Source organism: Colobus angolensis, unplaced genomic scaffold (assembly GCF_000951035.1).
Source record: "Colobus angolensis palliatus isolate OR3802 unplaced genomic scaffold, Cang.pa_1.0 Scaffold61, whole genome shotgun sequence".
In the NCBI taxonomy this organism is placed as follows: domain Eukaryota; kingdom Metazoa; phylum Chordata; class Mammalia; order Primates; family Cercopithecidae; genus Colobus; species Colobus angolensis.
Window position 1 is genome coordinate 739,017 of NW_012119710.1, and position 23,632 is coordinate 762,648.

The 23,632-nt window shown below is 38.5% G+C and overlaps 1 protein-coding gene and 1 pseudogene across 2 annotated transcripts in view; both read left to right on the top strand.

Moving 5' to 3' along the window:
- HSD17B12 (hydroxysteroid (17-beta) dehydrogenase 12) overlaps positions 1-23,632 on the top strand; it is a 178,970-nt gene that overhangs the window by 23,571 nt on the left and 131,767 nt on the right. The gene's annotated exons all lie outside the window — the stretch shown is intronic.
- On the top strand, positions 20,235-20,732 carry LOC105527080 (annotated as a pseudogene).

Genomic DNA, 23,632 nt, shown 5'->3' on the forward strand with positions numbered 1-23,632 from the left:
CCCAGGCTGGAGTGCAGTGGCCGGATCTCAGCTCACTGCAAGCTCCGCCTCTCGGGTTTACGCCATTCTCCTGCCTCAGCCTCCCAAGTAGCTGGGACTACAGGCGCCCCCCATGTCGCCCGGCTAGTTTTTTGTATTTTTTAGTAGAGACAGGGTTTCACCGGGTTAGCCAGGATGGTCTCGATCTCCTGACCTGGTGATCCACCCGTCTTGGCCTCCCAAAGTGCTGGGATTACAGCCTTGAGCCACCGCGCCCGGCCGATCTTGTTCTTTTTTATGGAGCAGATAAATATTCATTGTTTGGTGATTATATGCTAGGCCCTGTACTGGGTATGAGAATATAGTGGTGAGCAAGAAAGCCACGGTCTCAAAGGTCTGATATCCAGAATCTACAAGCAAGTTAAACAAATTTATAAGAAAAAATAACAAAAGCCATCAAAAAGTGGGCAAAGGATATGAACAGACACTTGTCAAAAACATTTATACGGCCGACAAACATATGAAAAAAGCTCAATATCGTTGATCTTTAGAGAAATGCAAATCAAAACCACAATGGAATATCATCTCATGTCAGCCAGAATGGCAATTATTAAAAAGTCAAGAAACAATAGATGCTGGTGAGGCTGTGGAGAAATAGGAACACTTTTACACGTTTAGTGGGACTCTAAATTAGTTCAACTATTGTGAAAGACAGTGTGGCAATTCCTCAAGGATCTAGAACCAGAAATACCATTTGAGCAATCCCATTACTGGGTATATACCCAAAGGAATATAAATCATTCTACTATAAAGACACATAGACACATATGTTGATTGTAGCACTATTTACAATAGCAAAGACATGGAACCAACTCAAATGCCCATCAATGATAGACTGGATAAAGAAAATGTGGTACATATACACCATGGAATCCTATGCAGCCAAAAAAGGAATGAGATCATGTCCTTTACAGGGACATGGATGAAACTGGAAGTCGTCATCCTCAGGAAACTAACACAGGAACAGAGGACTAAACACCACATGTTCTCACCCATAAATGAAAGTTGAACAATGAGAACACATGGACACAGAGAGGGGAGCAACACACACCAGGACTTGTTGGGGGGTAGGAGGCAAGGGGGAGGGAAAACATTAGAACAAATAGCTAATGCATGTGGGGCTTAAAACCTAGATGATGGGTTGATAGGTACAGCAAACTACCATGGCACATATATACGTATGTAACAAACTTTCACATTCTGCACACATATCCCAGAACTTGAAGTAAAACAAACAAACAAAAAAAGAAAGCCATGGTCTCTATCTCTGCTGGTCTGACAGAAGACACAGACATTATATAAGCAGCTCCAAAAAGTGTTATAGGAGCCGGCTACGGGGGCACTAACCTAGTTCAGGGGCTTAAGGAAGGTTTTCTGGAAGAAGCAACATTTAATCCAATATGTGGAAGAAAAGTAGAAGATGATGATGTTCATAATGGTAATAAAACATAATGTTTATTAAAAAGCTTACCATGTTCCAGGTACTTTTCTAAATATCTTAATTGACTCATTTAGTCTGCACGTAATCTAATAAGATAGATCCTATTAATATCCCTGTTTTAGTAAAAAAGAGCTAAAATATAGAGAGATCAAGCAGTTTTCCCAAAGTCACATAGTAAGCGGAGGAGCACCTGGGCTTTGAACTGAAGTCTGTCTCCTCAATTTCCTCTCTTAGCCACTATGCTAACCGGCATTGATAAATTAGAGATGGGCAGGTGAGGAGGTTTGGAGGACAGGGGACTGTTTCAAGCAGTGAGAACACCTTGAGTGAAGACCTTGAGGAAACAGAACATTTCAGGAAGCTTTTCTAAAAGAAGGTTGGGAGAGCTGGGGCTGAGAATCCTGAGAGGAGAGAGGTAAGAGATAAGACTAGAGAAATGTAGGCAGGGGGCCAGATCCTACAGGGCCTTGAATCTACAGTAAGAGTTTGTTTATCCTAAGGACAGTGGGAAGTTGTTGAAAGATTTTAAGCAGTAGAGTGTCATGATCAAGTTTGTACTTAGGACAGTTTACTCTGGCATTTTGGAGAATGGATGTGGAGGCAGCAACTCAGGAGGTGGGGAGGCCAGCAGGAGACTGGTGATGGTAAACCGGGCATTAGGTGGTGGTGGCTTGGATTAAGGAAACTGAGATGGACTGGGAGAGGGAGTCAGACAAGAAAGAGATAGGAGATAAAGTCATGGGCCCTTGTCATAAACTTATGGTTGTGAGGCTTAGGGAGACAGCAGAGTCCAAAAGGACTGCGAGGTGTCTGAGCTCTGGGCACTGACATAAACAGCAAGAGAAGGAACAGACTTTGGGAAAAAATAATGAGGTTGATTTCTGACAGGTTCTAAGTGGATATCAGTCTTACTGTAGATTCGCACCAAGCTGAGCCTAAGTCCTTTGGTGTAGCCATCATTTAAGTTGTTCTAAATTATATGCTATATTTTATAGTCTATAGAAAAGTTTGGTGCCTCAGCATATAATAGTTTAGGAAAAGGAAAACGTTATTTTTTAATGAGTTGAGTGTATTCCATGTAGCACATATTGCTGTAGTTGGGTCAATCAGTTTGCTATTTTCTCTTTGGGCAGGAGGTGTAGTGGAAAAAACAGGTACAGGATTATCACAGGACCTGAGTTCATATCTTACCTTCCCACCTTTGGCACTTATTAGTGTGGAATCTTCGATCAGCTATTCTGTTTTTTTCCATCTGTCAAATGTGTTAACAAATCCCTACTTTGTCTAAGATATTAAGAGTCTTTGGAAGTGTGGCAGAAAGTACAAAGCGTTATGCACATACAAAGCCATTGGGCCTTTTCCTCTCTTCCCCTTTCAATTAGAAACCTAAAAATAGAATTGTCTCCTGAGTTGATCAGCTTGTGTGAGGTTCAGGTTGCTTCAAGATTTATTTTGGGATCTGTTGCAACTTTGCTGTGATCAACACCTGAGTCTCTTGATGTGATTATCTAATATATATCAATTTTATAACATACCTAAAACAGATTTTTTAAAGCAATTTTTGTTAATGTAAGCTTGTTTCTAAATTAAAAGTTTAACTAACTTAACCACTAACTGTATTTTAAAGAGATGCCTTAAGCTTCAACTTTATTTTTAACATATACAAAAGGTATGTATGGCTAGTTACTACAGTGGATTAAAGATACAGTTAAATTATTGTTAGTGAAGTATTATTTCTCTGTGGTATAATTGGAAGACTTTCATAGTTTGACATAACTGTTTAAAGTCCCATTATTTTATTATAAGCATTATTATGAGAGATGATTATAAGTTCCTGTCGTTTCTCACTCAATACCCCACTGTTCCCATCTCATGCTAAAAGATATTTAGAGTTCTTTTTCTTTAGCTAAAGGCTTTTTATTATTCTCATTTTTCATTTTTTCCTCTAGGGAAGTGAGAAAGGAATGTTCTCATTTTTATTTAAGCTAGATTCTGATGAATTATGACGTTAATGAGATAATAGTACCTTTTAGATATCCGTAGCAAAAGTATCATCTTTGAAATGAGGAAATATTTTCCAGAATGTACTTTGAATCAATTTTTAAAAAATACTAAGGAGTATATATCCAAATCTTCTAATAATTTTAGCTTCAAAATATGTATATTTGAAAATTGTGAATCACTTTTTTTTTTTTTCAAATTGTTTGTTAGTGCAAAGGGAGACATTTATTTTTCCCTTCTCTTGTGTTCCTATTTTAGTTTGGGTTCTCCTAGAAGCAGATGTTGAGACACAGATTCAAGTTCAGCTTATTTGAAAGGTGATCCCAAGAAACACCAGTAGGGAGGAGACAGAGAAGGGAATTTGGCCAAAAATCTAATAATCCAATCAAAAAATGGACAGAAGATTTGAACAGACGTTTCTCAAGACATACAAATGGCAAACAGGCATATAAAAAGGTGCTCAACATCACTGATCATCAGAGAAATGCAAGTCAAAACCACAGTGAGATATCATCTTACCCAGCTATGGTTTATATTCACAGGGCATTATCAAGCACTGTGACCCACTGGAGCTTTAGCCCACACAATAACTCTGGAGCTAGAGCAGAACTCCAGTTTCAGATCTCTTATCTGAGGGGCTGGGAAGTTTGGGTATTTATACACCAGTGGCCTTAGTCACTGGATGAGGGCTGTTGATGGGGAGGAGCATGAATTCCCTAGGACTTCTAGTCTACCATGTACTTGGCATTGCTGGCTTCAGCCACCAGGGAACATCCTTATTTATTTATTTATATTTTTTAATTTATAATTTTTGTGGGTACATAGTAGGTATGTATATTTTTGGAGTACATGAGATATTTTGATACAGGCATGCAATGTGAAATAATCACATCGTGAAGAATGGGGTATTCATTCCCTCAACCTTTTATCTTTTGAATCACAAACAAAAATGTACAATTAAGTTATTATTGACTACAGTCACCATGTTGTGCTGCTATCAAATGGTAGTTCTTAATCATTCTTTGTATTTCTTTTTTTTTGTACCCATTAACCATCCCTACCTCCCTCCCAGTCCCCCACTACCCTTCCCAGCCTCTAGTAACCATCCTTCTGCTGTCTGTCCATGAGTTCAATTGTTTTGAGTTTTAGAGCCCACAAGTAAGAGAACACACAGTGTTTGTCTTATATGCCTGGCTTATTTTACTTAATATATGATCTCCAGTTCCATCCATGTTGTTGTAAATGACTGGATCTCATTCTTTTTTATGGCTGAATAGAACTTCATTGTGTATATGTACCACATTTTCTTTATCCATTCATCTGTTGATGGACACTTAGGTTGCTACCAAATCTTAGCTATTGTAATCAGTGCTGCAGCAAACATAAGAGTGCAGGTATCTCTCAGATATATTGATTTCCTTTATTTTGAGTGTACCTGGTAGTGGGATTGCTGGATCAAATGGTAGCTCAATTTTTAGTTTTTTGAGAAAGCTCCAAACTGTTCTCTACAGTGGTTGTACTAATTTACATTCCCACCAACAATATACAAGGGTTTTCTTTTCTCCACATCTTTGCCAACATTTGTTATCGCCTGTCTTTTGGATATATGCCATTTTAACTGAGGTAAGATAATATCTCATTGTAGTTTTGATTTGCATTTCTCTGATGATCAGTGATGTTGAGCACCTTTTCATATGCCTATTTGACATTTGTCTGTCGTTTGAGAAATGTCTGTACACATATTCTGCCCATTTTTGATTGGATTATTAGATTTTTTCCTGTAGAGTTGTTTAGACTCCTTATATATTCTGGTTATTAATCCCTTGTCAGATGGGTAGTTTGCAAATATTTTCTCCCATTCTGTGAGTTGTCTCTTCACTTTGATTGTATTTGATTCTGCTTACAAAGCAGAAGCTTTTTAAGTTGATGTGATCCCATTTGTCCATTTTTGCTTTGGTTGTCTGTGCTTGTAGGGTATTGCTCAAGAAATTTTTGCCCAGACTTATGTCCTTGAGATTTTCTCTGATGTTTTCTTGTGGTAGTTTCATAGTTTGAGGTCTTAGATTTAAGTCTTTAATCCATTTTGATTTGATTTTTGCATATGACAAGAGATAGGGGGTCTAGTTTCATTTTTCTACATATAGATACCCAGTTTTCCTAGCACCATTTATTCAAGAGACTGTCCTCAGTATATGTTCTTGGCACCTTTGTTGAAAGTGAGTTCACTGTAGGTGTGTGGATTTGTTTCTGGGTTCTCCATTGTGTTGCATTGGTCAGTGTGTCTGCTCTTATGCCCATACCATGCTGTTTTAGTTATTATAGCTCTATAGTATAATTTGATGTCAGATAATGTGATTCTTCCAGTTTTGTCCTTTTTGCTTAGGATAGCTTTGGCTATTCTGGCTCTTTTGTGGTTCTGTATAAATTTTAGGATTGTTTTTTCTATTTCTGTGAAGAACATTATTGGTATTTTGATAGGGATTACATTGAATCGGTAGATTGCTTTGGGTAGTATGGACATTTTAACAATATCAGTTATTCCAATCCATGAACATGGAATATCTTCCAATTTTTTGGTGTCCTCTTTAATTTCTTTCATCAGTGTTTTATAGTTTTTATTATAGAGATCTTTCACTTCTTTGGTTATTTCCTAGGCATTTAATTTCATGGGTAGCTATTATAAAGGGGATTACTTTTAAATTTCTTTTCACATTGTTCACTGTTGGCATATAGAAATGCTACTTATTTTCGTATGTTGATTTTGTATCTGCAACTTTACCGAATTTGTCTGTCAGTTCTAATATTAATAGTTTTCTCATGGAGTCCTTTGGTTTTTCCAAATGTAAGATTACATCATCTCCAAATAAGGATAATTTGACTTCTTCCTTTCCAACTTGGATGTCCTTTATATATTTTTCTAGTCCAACTACTCTAGCTAGGACGTCCAGTACTATGTTGAATAACAGTGGTGAAAGTCAGCATCTTTGTCATGTTCCAGATCTTAGAGGAAAGGTTTTCAGTTTTTCCCCATTCAGTATAATGCTGGCTTAGGGGCTGTTGAGGTATGTTCCTGCTATACCCAGTTTTTTGAAGGTTTTTTTTTATCATGAAGTGATATTTAATTTTATCAAATGCTTTTTCAGCATTAACTGAAAGGAATATGTGGGTTTTATCCTTTATTCTGTTGATATGATGTATCACATTCATTGATTTGTGTGTGTTGAACCATCCTTGCATCCCAGGGATAAATCCCACTTGGTCATGATGGATCTTTCTAATGCAAGCTTGTCCAATCTGTGGCCCATGGGCCACATGTGGCCCAGGATGGCTTTGAATGTGGCCCAACACAAATGTGTAAACTTTCCAAAACATGAGATTTTTTTTGCATTCCTTTTTTTTTTTTTTTTTTTTTTAGCTCATCAGCTATTGTTAATGTTAGTGTATTTTATGTGTGGCCCAAGATAATTCTTCTCCTTCCAATTTGGCCCAAGGAAGCCAAACGATTGAACACCCCTGTTCTAACATATCATTGAATTCTGTTTGCTAGTATTTTGTAGAGAATTTTTGCATCAGTATTCATTACAGATAATTGGCCTGTAGCTTTCTTCTTCTTCTTCTTTTTTTTTTTTTTTTTTTTGATGTGCCTTTGTGTAGTTTTGATATCAGAGTAATACTGGCCTCATAGAAAGAGTTTGGAAGTATTCCCTCCTCTTCTATTTTTCAGAATAGTTTGAGAAGGATTGGTTTTTTTTTTTTTTTTGATGTGCCTTTGTGTAGTTTTGATATCAGAGTAATACTGGCCTCATAGAAAGAGTTTGGAAGTATTCCCTCCTCTTCTATTTTTCAGAATAGTTTGAGAAGGATTGGTATTATGTCATCTTTAAATATTTCTAATAGTAGAATTAGAATTTAACTTCTTTAAATATTCCAATAGTAGAATTCGGTAGTGAACCCATCCAATCCTGGGCTTTTCTTTAGTGGGAGACTTTATTACAGCTTTTGTCTCATTTCTTGTTATAGGTCTGTTTAGGTTTTGGATTTCTTTCTGGTTCTATGTTGGTAGGTTGTATGTGTCTAGGAATTTGTCCATTTCTTCTAGATCTTCCAGTTTATTGGCATCTAGTTACTCATTGTAGCCACTTATGATTCTTAGAATTTCTGCAGTATCATTTGTAGTGTTTCCTTTATCATTTTTTATTTATTTGTATCTTTCTCTGTTTTTCTTATTCTGGCTAAAGGTTTATCAGTTTTAACTTTAAAAAAAAAAACAAAACTTTTTGTTTTATTGATCTTTTGTATTGTTTTTTCCATTTCCATTTCATTTATTTCTGCTCTGATCTTTATTATTTCTTTTCTTCTACTAATTTTGAGTTTGGTTTGCTCTTGCTTTTCTCTTTCTTTAAGATGCATTGTTAGATGGTTTATTTGAAGTTTTTCCTCATTTTTGATGTAGGCACAAAGTCCTTGGGCAAAGAGATGTGTTTTGAATGTGCTCCACAGTGGTATGGTCAGAGGAGGTATGGGCAAGGCACCGCTAGCTTAGCTGTAATTCCCATTGCAATATTTACCTTGGATTTCATTTCCTTTAAGCAAAGCAACAAAGTAAGCCTGATGAAAAGGTAGAAAAGCACTTAATTCCAGGAGATAATTTTAAAAATATAGTAGATTAGAGGTATAAATTGGTGTAGTTGATGTGTACTTTCTTTGTGAGTAAAGTTTCTGCAACCTCTTAGGGTAGTTGATGGATTAGCCTGTTTTAGATATTTTCAGTAAATACAAATGACTGCTGACTAAATACTGAATGAACCTTGTAGGTTTGTGTTTGTGTTAAAGTATGAATTAGTCTCTTCTTGTTTATAATTTAATTCTGATCTACTGAATGGGAGATGATTTCCACATGGTCTCCTCAGTACAGAGTGACTACAACACTTGGGGAAGATGTGGCAAATATAGTTGGTTGCTAGTTGACAGAATCCCACATCTGTATAGGTACCGTATAATCATATACTTCAGGAAAAGTTGACCAATCTTGATTAGCTTAAGCTTATTTTGGTGATTTCTTTCCTCTTGCTAGTGGTTGGTTTAGGAGCATGCATATCGCAGTTCTGGACAATGAGATGTGAGAGGAGATTTGCTGGAGGGAGAGATTCTGAGAAGACTTTCCGAGCTTTACGAAGAGGCAGAAGAATACAAAATTAGCTGGGCGTGGTGGCACATGCCTGTAACCCCAGCTACTAGGGAGACTGAGGCTGGAGAATGGCTTGAACCTGGGAGGCGGAGGTGGCGGTGAGCCGAGATCGCGCCATTGCACTCCAGCCTGGGCCACAAGAGCGAAACTCCATCTCAAAAAAAAAAAAAAAAAAAAAAAAAAGAAGAGGCAGAAGAAAGCCTGTTATTATGTGAGAATGGGATACCTGCAGCCACCTTAAAGATCAGACGGAATAAACTGGGGAAAGAACCAACACCCTGAGATCGCAGAGAAGAAAGATGGAAAGCTTCTGGGACCTTGATGCTATCCCTGACCCACTCAGTTTGCCCACTCTGGAAGTGCCTGTTTCCTGTTTCCTGTTATTTTGTTTCCTGTTATTTTGAGATAAAAAATTACCCCCTTTTTTTTTCTTTTTTTTTTTTGAGACAGAGTCACTCTGTCGCCAAGGCTGGAGTGCAGTGGTGTGGTCTTGGCTCACTGCAAGCTCCGCCTCCCGGGTTCACGCCATTCTCCTGCCTCAGCCTCCCGAGTAGCTGGGTCTACAGGCGCCCACCACCACGCCCGGCTAATTTTTTGTATTTTTAGTAGAGATGGGGTTTCACCGTGTTAGTGAGGATAGTCTCAATCTCCTGACCTCGTGATCCACCCGCCTCGGCCTTCCAAAGTGCTGGGATTACAGGCATGAGGCACGGCGCCTGGCCAAAAATTCCATTTTTTTTAAAGGGTATTTCTGTTAGTTTCAGCTGAAAGCATCCTAAGCTACAGATTCAATAGAAAAGGAGGGAAATTTTCTTGTTTCAAATGAAGTTTTATAATTGATTTAAAGTCCTGTGGGTTTTGGGTGAACCTAATTTATTGCTATTCATTTGAATACAGAAGCAGATGAAAGGACAAGACTTTTGTGTGGGATATGGTTGCAAGTCTCACTGAATAAATAAAGTCTCATTCTTGATTATGCTCATTATTGAGTTCTTGTCCATATCAGGTTGTTAAATTATTTTACTGCCCAGGTGTATAGTTTATAAAACCAAAGAGTGGAGGTATGTGGGAATTGTCTGATTTTCATTATTCTTTGAGAACTATTAACAAATGATTCAGGAATATTGGCTTTTTAATTAAATTGAAGTAAGTTTCTTAGGATGCTCTGCTTTTAGTTACTCTAAATATTTTTAGCAAGTACCTGGTAATCTGGGGGACTGTGGCCCAAAGTAGTTCAACTGAATTTGAAAAGGATCAGGACTGGCTATGAAGTGAGGCTGAGTGGGTACATGTATATGGGGATACATTACTTTCCTTTGTGCATATTTCTCTCTAATTACGTTCCAAAGCCAATAAGAAGTCAATTGTATTCATTATGCTGGGGGTATCATCTTAACTCTGCCATTTTTCCATATTAATGTGTTAAGTATAAAGGTTGTGAAATCCATTTCAGATGCTCCTGGTTTGGGAAGTGTAGGGTTACAGATTCAATGGCATTTAAATTTCTTTCCCTCTCTCTCTCTTTTTTTTTTTTTTTTTTTTGAGATAGGGTCTTGCTCTGTCACCCAGGCTGGAATGCAGTGGCTGCAGTCTTGACCTCCCCGGCTCAAACAATCCTTCCCACCCCTGCCTTTCTAGTAGCTGGAACTGCAGGTGTATGCCATCCCTCCCTGTTAATTTTTGTATTTTTTATAGAGACAGGGTTTCGCTGTATTGCCCAGGCTGGTAGATTTCTTTATTTTTAAAATAGAAATGGTGGGGAAATGTACCATCCGGGTCACTGAAAAGCTGGAGCAAAGATGTTTGGAACTCAGGAACATGCACTCTACTTTGCATCCCTGGTGGAGTGGGGATATGTCCATACTGATGTAGACTTTAAGAACCAGGAGAGCCTGATGTGTGTGTATAAATATGGCTTTAAAAAAGAAGATAGAGATTGTTTATCTTTAATAGCAGTAATATAAGGCCCAAGTCTAAAAGGACTCTAGGATAATAAGAAATGAATCCTCAGGCTGGCATGGTGGCTCATGCCTGTAATCTCAGCACTTTGGGAGGCCGAAGTGGGCAGATCACTTGAGATCAGGAGTTAGAGACCAGCCTGGCTAAGATGGTGAAACCCCATCTCTATTAAAAATACAAACATTAGCCGTCATGAGGACACACGCTTGTAATCCCAGCTACTCGGGAGGCTGAGGTAGAAGGATTGCTTGAACCTAGGAGGTGGAGGCTGCAGTGAGCCAAGATCACACCACTGCACTCCAGCCTGGGCAACAAAGTGAGACTCTGTATCAAAACAGAAAAAAAAGACCTCAGTCTGTGTGAATGAAGGTGTGTATGTGTGTGTGTGTGTGTGTGTGTGTGTGTTGTAGGGGGTGGGTGTGCATTCTTTTCCTGCCTTCTAGTTTTATAGGAGAAACGCTCACTGGGTCTTGGAAAGACGACTTTTCCTATATTTAAGGTACAGTATTATGCTGACTAGTAAAAGAATCTTGATTCTTTGATAATGGGCCAAAGTCAAGTACAAGAAGAATAGGAAAGCTATTATTACAGGTTTTAATTTTGAAAGTTTTATGCCTCTTTTTCTATTTTTTTGTTATATTTTTATATTACTATCACTTCTGCCCCTTATTTGGTACTGATGCCTCATATCAAGGATATGACATATACCATAGATATATCATCAAGGGTAAGATGTAACATCAGGGAAGTTATATCATCTGTTCTTAGGTTCTCTCTGTACTCCCATAGTTATTTTATTTAACTGATTCAATAAATTGATTGATCACCACTGGTATGTCAGACACTTTGCAATGCCTAGGGGCATAGCAGTGAATAAAATGGGCAAAGTCTGCTGTCATGGAGCTTGCATTTTAATGAGGAAAGATGGACAATAAGCAGACATTTGGTAAGTTTGGTGGTGAAATGTACTAAGAAGAAAAATAAAGTAGATGATAGAATAATAGAGGAGGATGGAGAAGAAGTATATATCTCTGCTTCTTTACATAGGATGATGGTTAGGGAAGATTTTCTCATTAAGTTGATGGTTAGACTGAGACTTGAATGGAATTTCTTTACTCCACTCCAACCATACTGACCTCCTTGCCATTCCTTGTGTATTTACAGTATAAACTTTGTACTAATTTATCCCTTTGCCTAGAATTCTCTTCTGAAAGATAGTCACAATTTAAATAAGTAGGAAAAAGGATTGGGAGTTATCAGTTGTGTTACCAGGCAAATGGAATTCCCTCTTCTCTTAGAAGTGCAGAGATTGGGTCTGGCAGCCATTGAATTGTGTAGAATAATGGTTTCTTTAGTGAATCACTTCTCAAATAACATGCATACTTTGTTTAAATATACATGATGTTTAGGATAATTTTTTTTGAAGACTTAATCTCACCTGTTATTTCTGCCCCACTTGTTACTTTACAAAAATTAACGTGGACTATCTAACGAAAAACTAAGTTGTCTTGGTCAGTTTGGGCTGCTATGACAGAATACTATAGACTAGATGGCTAAAACAAAACAAATTTATTTCTAAAAATTATGGAGGCTGGGAAGTCCAAGATCAAGGCTTCTGATGTCTGGTGAGGGCATGCTTCCTGGTTTGCAGATGGCTGTCTTTCACTGCGTCGTCACATGCTTGTGTCTTTTCTTGTATGGGCATTAATCCCATTAATAATTACTTCCCAAAGGTCCCACCCCCAGATACCATCACATTGGGGATTTAAACTTCAACATATGAATTTGGGGGGATGCAAACATTCGGTCCCATAGCATAAGTTATAATATTTTGTCAGTTGACCTAATAAAACATGATATCCTGAGTAACAGCATAGAGGTAATCACATTACTTTTAACACAAATAAAAGCTTGGAAAGCTTTTTGGTAAGCTGAAGATGAATAACATTTTATTCTAAAGCAATTTTTAAAACAACAGTAGTCTACTGTTTTACACATCTCTCTGAAAACTATACATTTATTGACTTTATCTAGGAGGGAAGTAACTATGTATCTCTTTATTAATCTTTCTCCTAAACATACTGAAAATATATTGCAGTACACCGTCAGGATTGATTAGGTTTATAAAGAAAAGGCAGCTGTGAATGAAATGCTGAATTGCATCCCCCATTGGATCAACTCTAAAATAATTATGCAAAAAAGAAGAATAACCCCATTTTTGCTGAACATCTGAATTTTATCATTGCAAAAGAACTGAATGGTTCAACACCACATTCTCATGGAGATGTCTTACTGGGACCACAGTAGCTGGGTGTACTATTGTTGAAAAGGAGAATTTCTATTTGTATGTAGGTTACTCTGTGCCTAAAATGGATCATTTCTACCATTGTATTTTATCTTCCTTGTTTTCTACCTCATCTTTTATTTATACTTCATAGATAGTGATATTTGGAGCATATTTGGCTATTAGCCAATTAGTGATTATCTTTTATAATGGTTTTCAAGGATAACAGAGATAAATTCCGAAATATTACTAAAGCATCATTCCCAATAGCAACTATAACCTTTCTTGCCCATGCTTTTTCTGAAACTATACAACAGACCAAATGAGATTTCACCTTTTTTTGTTTTTAAGCTAACTGTGCCCTCCAGTGGAGAAAACACAGGGCAGTGAAATCGCTCAGGTGAGAAGGAGCAGAGAGGAGAGGATGTAACACAGCCAGGTAAAGTTCAAGCTGCGTAGCTTTTTTCTACATAAAAGAAAGAAGTTGCTTTCACTCCTCATAAACAAGACTTTTTTTTTTTTTTTTTTTTGAGACAGAGTCTCGCTCTGTCACCCAGGCTGGAGTGCAGTGGTGCAATCTTGGTTCACTGCAACCTCTGCCTCCCAGGTTCAAGTGATTCTTCTGCCTCAGCCTCCCAAGTAGCTGGGATTAAGGCACGTGCCACCACACCCGGCTAAGTTTTGTATTTGTAGTAGAGACGGGGTTTTGCCATGTTGGCCAGGCTGGTTGCAAACTCCTGACCTCAGGTGATCCGCCTGCTTTGGCCTCCCAAAGTACTGGGATTACAGGTGTGAGCCACTGCACCTGGCCCATGAGCAAGACTATTATGCATAAGTCCTCCTCTTTATGAGTTTGTTGATGAATCAAAGAAGGATATATTATCAGTTCTCTGACTTAATGTCTTTGATGCAATGCTTTTCAGCCTTTTGTCCCCTCTGGTAGGATGTATTCAGTTTTTGAAACATTAGGCAAGTCTAATAGGATGTGAGTAATTGGATTTTTTTTCTCCCCTAGAATGAACTCAAATAATAACTTTAAATTTTTTAAATTTTTTGAACAGACTAAAGAAAAGCTTAAATTAAGTGGATATAAACAAGAAATGTTTTGCTGCTACTTGTATATTCAAAGCACTCAGAAAACTGTGAATTGACTACGACTCCCCCCTTTTTTGAATAGAAAAGGGAAAGAGTTGGCCTGACCTCTGTGGCTTGGCCTGAACCTGATCTCTTGGTGAACACTGGGCTTCATCAGTGTGAATGGTGACTATGTGTAACTGAGCACCTGAGAGGGTTACAGAGGCACATGTTCAGAACATGGGCTGGTACGTGTGCAACTCTGGGCTGCAGAATGGAGCCAGGGTTAGGGGATGCTAGACTGCCTGTGTTTCTGCTCTTCTAGGGAGGGAGAACTAGATCACTCAGTTGAAGCTAAAATGTTAAAGGAGGCTTGATGGTTTCATGTTGGTGGAAATTGGGAGATACGTTTCCCTAAAAGAATGTAGTGGGTGATAGTTGAGAAACAGTACACAGAGGCTTTCTTTTTCTTAACTCTTACAAAAACCTGAGCCAACTGTCCTTAAAATGAGTTGTCATTTGAAGTTTTCTACATACTCAAGAAACATGTTTCCTTCTTTATCTTATTTTAATGGAGCATATCTTCTGCAAACTTTTTTACAGTTAGAGTGATTATTAAAATTTAGGCACATTTGGGACATAAAAATACTTGACTTATAGGTTTTAAAGCAGGGATCCTTGCATGGTAGACTTTCAAAATGGTAGTATCTTTTACTCGAACCATCTTTTGCAAAATAACATAAATATCTCAGAGACACTGCCAGAGTGAACTCACTTTTAGAAAAAGCAGGATATGTGAACTTTTAGCGATAAATTTTGAAATTCTTGAGGGGAAATGATATGCAATTTAAGTTCCTTAAAAATAATTCATCTATATTTTATTTTTATTTTAAATAATGAGTTATTGTGTTTTGAGATCTGATTCATTCTGAACTATAACTGACTCTAGAGGGTGGTAATGAGCACTGAAGACTTCCTAAAAAATTATATTGAAGATGATTTTTATTAAAATGAAGTTTCTTTGGGGTTTTAATCTAGTATTTGGAAATGAACCATATTTTGCCCTCCCAAGAGAGCCTAGAGCAAAAATACTTAGTTGTCAGGGGTTTTTTTTGTTTTTGTTTTTGTTTTTGAGATAGTCTTGCTCTGTTGCCCAGACTAGAGTGCAATGGCACAATCTCAGCTCATTGCAACCTCCGCCTCCTGGGTTCAAGTGATTCTCCTGCCTCAGCCTCCCAAATAGGTAGGACTACAGGTGCATGTGCCACCATACCTGGCTAATTTTTGTACTTTTAGTAGCGACAGGATTTCACTATGTTGACCAGGCTGGTCTTGAACTCCTGATATCAAGTGATCAACCCACCTTAGTCTCCCAAAGTGCTGGGATTAGCCACCGGACTAGTTGTCATTCTTTTTAAAGTGGATAAATAATTTACCATTGTTCTTAGAAACTCTTTGAAAATTTCATTGAATTTATGGAATTTCTGTAAACTACCTTTAAATCATGCTTTTGAAAGCTTAATATTTCAAAAGAAAAGAACCTACTTCATGCATATAAATATAAATCTTAGTACTGGATTAGTGTATCATTTTATAAATTTAGTTACGTTTGCATAGATATTTATTTTATCTTTAGAAAGAAGCTATTCAAAAAGCACATTCTAAAGTTAGGTTTTATAGAACTAACATTTAGGTATTAGAATAATGTATGCTTCCTATATTTTTAGCAGATAGAGTACTTTTAAAACTATAGTGTGTTTTTTTGTTTGTTTGTTTGGTTTTTTTTTTTTTTTTTTGAGACAGGGTCTTGCTCTGTTGCCCAGGCTGGAGTGCAGTGGTATAATCATGGCTTACTGTAGCATCAACCTCCCGGGCTTAAGTGATTCTCCCACCTCAGCCTCCCAAATAGCTGTGGCTACACGTGTGTACTACCACACCTGACTAATTTTTGCATTTTTAGTAGAGCTGGGTTTTTGCCTTGTTGCCCAGGCTGGTCTCAAACTCCTGGGCACAAGTGATTTGTACACCTTGGCCTCCCAAAGTGCTAGGATTACAGGCATGAGCCACCACGCCTGGCTTACAGTGTGATGTATTAATTTGAAGAAAATTTTCAGACTTTTCAAATGGGAAAGCTTTTAGAAAATTGCTGTCTTACCCAAACTTCAAAGATGGTGATGATAAAGACATACATTGTAAAGCAAAAATAAAATTTGAAGGGTCCCCAGCCCCCTGCAGCCATCTGAATGGACTTCCTCATCAGCAAGGGCATTCTAAAATTTAACCTGAAAGACTGACTTAGGCCATAAAGTAGGGGTTGGACATGCCTCATTAAAACCCTCTGGCATTAACATCAACACAGACCTTAAGTCTGATAAGAAACATTTACAATCTATTTTCTCTGAAGTCTGCTACTTGGAGGCTTCATCTGTATGATAAAACCTTGGTCTTGGCCTGGCTCGGTGGCTCGTGCCTCTAATCCCAGCACTTTGGGAGGCTGAGGCAGGCGGATCACAAGGTCAGGAGCTTGAGACCATCCTGGCCAACACGGTGAAACCCCGTCTCTACCTAAAATACAAAAATCAGCTGGGCGTGGTGGCGTGCACCTGTAGTCCCAGCTACTTGGGAGGCGGAGGCAGGAAAATTGCTTGAACCTGGGAGGCGGAGGTTGCAGTGAGCTGAGATGGTGCCACTGCACTCCAGCCTGGCGACAGAGTGAGACTCCGTCTCAAAAAATAAAAAAAAAACAACCAAAAAACCTTGGTCTCCACAACCCCTTATCTTAACCCAGACATTTTTTTCTCTGATAATAACTCTTTCAACCAATTGCCGATCGCAATATGTTTAAATCTACCTATGACCTAGAAGCCCCTCCCCCACACTGAGTTGTCCTACCGTTCTAGATCTAACCAATGTAAATCTTACATGTACTGATTGGTGTATATGTCTTCCCTAAGATGTATAAAAGCAAGCTGTACCCCAACTATTTTGGGGTAAATTGACTGAAACCTCTCTCAGATTTTGAGTTCACCGCGTTAACAAATGGTCTGTATTATAGTGAGGAAACTTTGCTAAACAAAGTGAATTATCCTTAATTGGAGTATTAGTCACTTCTAAGAATGAATGTTAATGTAAACTTTTACATGATGTCAGCCTTTGAAAAAGTGATGTCTTTCCAGACTACCCCTTTGTTTAACATTTCTTCAGAAATATCACACTGTTTTCATTACTGCAGGCAAGGGAATATTAGAAATCATATTAGAAAAATTACCTCAGTAATTTGATATGAACCCTATGTTTTACTCATTGAAGGCACTGTTATCCAACAGAACTTTTTATGATGATGGAACTATTCTGTATCTACACTGTACAATTTGGTAGTCATCAGCTATTGAGAGCTTGAAATGTGGCCAGTGTGACTGATGAACTGAATTTTTAATTTTGTTTCATTTTAATTAAAAATTAAATTAATAGCAACATGTATCTAGTGGCTACCATGTTGGACTGCATTGATTTTACGTCCTCCTGCTAGGTGATAGATGTATCAGGAATTGAATTATGACTCTGATGGTACATGTGTGTATCTGTTTAGTCCTTTGAACTTTTATAATCCTGCCTGAGGTACTATAACATGCAAGCACCTTGTTTTCAAATAGCCACATTTATGTGAAAAGAAGAGGAATTGTGTTCTGAAAATTAAGTTTAGGTTAAACCTGAAACTTAACTTAATTTTAAAAATCCTCTGACTTTTTAACAAACCCATAGATTAAATTGCACTTGCCCTTTGGATGTGTCTCAAACCCTGAAGGTTTTCTTCTGTGCTTTTGAGTTAAAATGCAGATAGCATACAACAGGTGATTGCAAAATGGAGGGACTGATGAAACCAAAACAAGAGCAACCACAAACCAGAACTTATATCTACTGCGTATGAAGTTTATTTGAAAGTTGGTATGCTTTTCTGTGTCCTTAAGTATAGCAAGTCTTCCTACTCTGAGGATAAATTTGGGTATTATAAAGAGGCAATTTGTGCTTATGTCTGGTAAATAATGATAAAATACTTGAATAATGCTTTATAATTTGCCAGGCAGTTGCAATTTCATCTTCTCCTTGGAATATTAGTCCCATTCTACAGACAAGAGAACAATGATTTAATCAAGGTTTTAAGGCTCATTCATTTCTCAAACACTTATTGATCACTTACTATTGATTACCTTACTATTCATGTAGATTTCTATGTTAGGAATGAAAGAACAGTTCCTCCCCTGGAGGAATTAACAATCTAGTTGGGACAGTTAAACAAAGAAACAATAAATTATACTGTACTCAATAAGATTATATATATATATATATGCATAGGATGCAGTGAAAGAAGAAAGAGAAACATCTGGCATGGTGGTAAGACCTGAGGGAGTCAGGAGTTTCCCAGGTGAAGGAGGCAGGGGAAGGGTGCCCCAGAAGAGGGTATGTCAGGAGTAAAGGTGAGAAAGTGCTAGTGTTCTAAATCAGAATAAATTTAGTACATAGAAGGTACCTGAATATTCAGGTGCACAAAATTTGCTAGTGGTCTTATATCATTTTGACCTTGCTTTTTTTCTAGCTTAGTCTGAAGAAAGGTTGGGCTAAAAATAGCTCCTGGTACAGTGATAAAGCATCCAAGTAACGATTTCAAGGAGAAAGTTAAGACTAGATTTAGTTATTTGGCAAACACTAACTTACAATATTGATGTGCTAATAAGAAATCATCTTACTTATTAAAGCAGATCCTTAGAGGCCTGTTTTTGTTCCTCTTACTGGCATATCAAATCCATAAGGACTTTAATTCACTGTTTTCCCAGGGCCTAGAACAGTACCTGACATATATTAGAAGCTCAATAAATATTTGGTGTATGAAGGAATGAATCCTAGGCTGTTATCCTAAAAGTCGCTGTGAATGCTTAAACCATATTAGAAATGTGTTTTTTAAAAATTTAAGAATTCACACATTTCCATTATTCAGATTAGCCTTTTCTCCAGTGTCTTAGATACATACTGCTATATAACAAACTATCCTAAAACTTAGTGATTAAAAAAAAATTATTGCTTATGATTTTGTGGATCTGGAGTTTGGGCAGGGCTTATTGGAGACAACTTTTTTCTATTCCACATGGTATTGGCTGGGGTAGAGGGTTCATGATGGCCTCACCTCCGTGTCTGGGGCCTTGATACTAGTTGTTACCTAGGAAGCCTCAGTTTTCTTCCGTGTGATCTCTCATTATTCACTAGACTAGGTTGAGCTTCCTTACATAGTACTGAGATTGTTCCAAGGTGAAAACAGAAGTTGTAAGATATCTTAAGGCCTTGATCTGAAAGTCATACACTGTCAGTTCTGCCACATTCTTTTTTTTTTTTTTTTTTTTTCGAGACAGAGTCTTGCTCTGTTGTCCAGGCTGGAATACAGTGGTACCATGTTGGCTCACTGCAACCTCCGCTTCCTGGGTTTAAGCAATTCTCATACCTCAGCCTCCCAAGAAGCTGGGATTATAGGCATGTGCCACCACACCCAGCTCATTTTTGTATTTTAAGTAGAGATGGAATTTCGCCGTGTTGCTCAGGCTGGTCTCAAACTCCTGGCTTCAAGCAATCCGCCCACCTTGGCCTCCCGAAGTGTTGGGATTACAGGCATGAGCCACTGCGCCCAGCCAGTTCTACCAAATTATGTTGGTCAAAGCAAGCCACAGGACCAGCTCAGATTTAAGTGGAAGGGAAAATATTCTACATTTTGATGGGAGAATGTCAAGTTCCTATAGCAAAGTGGCATGAGATAGAAGGTATTGTTGCAGCTATCTTTGGAAATAGTCTGCTACAGTCTGCCCTCTGAACATAACAACTCACATTTCTTCCACAGGCAGAATATATCTACTCCTCTCTTAGAAGTCTTATCTCATTATGGCATCGTCCTGGAGTCCAGTATCTTTTCATCTAACTAAAGTCCAGATGCATATAAGATTTCTTAGGCACAACTGCTCCAGTACAGCTTCTTTAGATGTAGAAATCTGTGAATGAAAAGAAAAGTTTCCTGCCTCTGTCTCACATCCCCCATCCAACATACAGTGGTGAGACAGGGGCAAGAAAACTGTAGTAGTCACTGCCATTTAAAAAGAGGAAGAGTTGGAAGCACTGTTCCATAGCAATTTTGAAATTCATCTGGGCACATGTTACTAAGTCTCTTACCCCATGTGTCAAAAATATACCTTGAATAGCCTTTTCACAAGATGGCACCGAAAGCAAAGAAGGAAGCTCCTGCCCCTCCTAAAGCCGAAGCCACAGCAAAGGCTAAGCCAAGAAGGCAGTGTTGAAAGGTGTTCACAGCTCCAAAAAAATAAGACCCGCACCCACCTTCCGGCAGCCCCTTCCGGTGGCCCAAGACACCCGCCTTCCGGCGGCCCAAGACACCGAGACTCCGGAGGCAGCCCAGGCGTCCTCAGAAGAGGGCCCCGGGGAGAAACAAGCTTGACCACTATGCTATCATCAAGTTTCCGCTGACCACTGAGTCTGCCATAGAGAAGATAGATGACAACAACACGCTTGTGTTCACTGTGGATGTTAAAGCCAACAAGCACCAGATCAAACAGGCTGTGAAGAAGCTCTATGACATTGATGTGGCCAAGGTCAACACCCTGATTCAGCCTGATGGAGAGAAGAAGGCATATGTTCCACTGGCTCCTGATTACAGTGCTGTGGATGTTGCCAACAAAATTGGGATCATCTAAATGGAGTCCAGCTGGCTAATTCTAAATATATGTGTATCTTTTCACCATATACATGCCTCTGTCAATTTCTGGTTGGGCTGGGAGGCCATACACAGGCATTGACATTGTGACAGGGCTTGGTCAAGACTCCTGTTTTACTTATCCTTTTGGAACACTCACCCTGCCACTCCACCATATTTGATCACTCCAGAGATCTATGTGACTAGAGTTAGTGTTATAGGAAAACCAGAACTCAGAACTTGCCTCCATGGTTGAGGGTAACAAGAAGCTTTACAAGAACCCCATCTTTTATCCCTGGAAGACAACCAATGCCCAGAGTTTGAAGGGTATTAGCATCCATTTCAAGGGAGTGTGGGTTGGCTGGCTTTCAGGTAGCATTTTGTCCTCATACACCCATCTGCTATGTCCAACCGGTCTATCTGCTTCCCTCACTCCTTGCCCAATAAAGGACAAGGACTTAAAAAAAAAAACATATATATATATATATACACACACACACACACATATACACACACACGTGTGTATATATATATATACATTTGTGTGTGTATATATACACACACACACACCTTGAATAGTGTACAGTTCTGCTCCTTGAGAGTTGTTCCCTAGTACATTGTTTTGTAAGACTATTAGCTCTACCCTTTGGGCTCTTGGCTTTCTCCTCCTTTTTTCTTTTTCGTAAGAAATAGGTCATATTTGTAGCTGAGTAGCTTTTCAACCTGCTTCTTACCTATGTGAAGTTGGGAACCCACAGATATTTTATTTCTCCCATTTTGAACTGTTTCTTCCTCTTTTAGTCCAAACTGGTGGTACTTTTAGTACTATAGTTTTCTTTAAAACTTTTTCTGTGAATGTTGTTAGGGATTGATTCTATGTCCCAAAAGCCACATTCATAATCCCTTTCCAGGACAGAACTGTCTTTACTTTGGATCTGTCTATTGAAGAAAAGGTCATTAAGATTCTTAGAAGTTCCTTTGTATAGATGAGAAGGGTCTATATTTTCAAGGTTTCAACAAAAGATCTTATGGACCAACCTCTGATTTGATATCTCCCCAGAGACCATTTTTAAATTCCAGATCTTTTGCCAGTTGTAGAGACTGTTTTGGGCCCTCTTTACTTCCTCTAAATTCTGCTTAAAAATTAAACAGGTCCTTCTTGAGTTTATTTCTCTCTTCCCCGTACTTTATCATATGCAGCTAAAAGAAGCCAATTGGCACTTACTTTCAGTGTTCTACCTGGAAATATCTTTAGCCAGTCATTAAGTTAATTAGGTAAATATTCTATCTTATGTAATTATTAAATTAGGTAAATATTATTGCAGACAACAGTCTTGCCAAACATTCCACCACTATGTAACATGAGTCACTGTCTGTCCTGTATCTAATAGCAATTTTCTCATGGCTCTTCTTGGCCTTTGCTAACAACTGACTTTCCACGTTTTCAGCCTCTGCCTGCCATCAGGTCCCAAAACCAAGGCTGCATATTTTAGGTTGTTTGACACTTCCCTTAAGCAAGTCGGTGAAAGCAAATCACATATCCAAGGAAGGGAAAATAGATTCCATCTCTTGATGGGAGGAATGGCAAATTCACGTTGCAAAACAGCATGTGGAATGGGATGACTTACAGTCATCTTTAGAATAATCTATTGCACCTAGTAAGTTTAAACTTGGAAGATTTACTATAGGTGAGAAGTTAACAAGTGGTAGCCTGTGTATGTATCTGGCTCACAAATATGGTATATTTGGCTTGGGTAGAGTTTTAATGAAAAAAAGAAACATAATTTATCATCGAACAATCGGAAGATTTTATCTAGAAGGTTGTATATCAGGTCTCTTTTGAAAAATAGTAAGCTGTTTTTGTGTTGGGCCTTCATTTCCATATTAGCTGGAAATTGCCTGATTTACTCACTTTCATGACCTCCTGGCTCCTATAGGTATTTGACTTTGCAGTTTTTGCTGCTGTAGATTATTAATTTATATGTTAGTTTTTTTAAGGGAATACAGTGATGAGCAAGACGGTCATAGAGCTTACATTCAAGTGGGGAAGATGGACAATAATACTAGATAAATAATGTAATTGCACATGGAAGTGGAATAAAGCAAGAATCTGGGATAGAAAGTAACTAGTAAATGGGTGGTTGGGGTGGGGATATTTTAGTTAGGGTGGTCAGGAAGGCCTCTCTGAAGACATGACATTGAGTGGCCTTAGTGTGAGAAGGAGCCAAACGTGGGGTAAGAGTGTTCCAGGCATTATGAGCATGGTGGCTGACACCTGTAATCCCAGCATGTTTGGAAGCCGAGGTGGGCAGATCACGAGGTCAGGAGATTGAGACCATCCTGGCTAACATGTGAAACCCCATCTCTACTAAAAATACAAAAACATTAGCTGGGCATGGTGGCACATGCCTATAGTCCCAGCTACTTGGGAGGCTAAGCCAGGAGAATTGCTTGAACCTGGGAGGCAGAGGTTGCAGTGAGCCAAGATCGCACCACTGCACTCCAGCCTGGGTGACAGAGCGAGACTCCGTCTCAAAAAAGAAAAAGAATGTTCCAGGCAGAGGAAAAAGTGAGTGAAATGACCCATGGGTGGGCCTGGGCTTGGGGTGTTTGAGGAAAGGCAAAGCCAAGAGTATAAGAGGAGAAAATGGTAGTAGAAGAGGGGCATGAACGAGGTCATGAAAGATCCTGTAGGACGTAAAAAAACTTGAGGTCTTGTTCTGAGTAATGGGAAGTCATTGAAGCAATTGAACAGGGCTAAGGATGTGATGTCATTTACTTTTTGCAAAGATATCTGTAGCTGCTGTGTGGTAAATAGACTAGTGGCAAAAGGTGGAAGTAGGATGTTGTTAAGGAGGCTTGCAGTCATCTAGGGGAGGTATAAATGATAAGGCCTCGAAC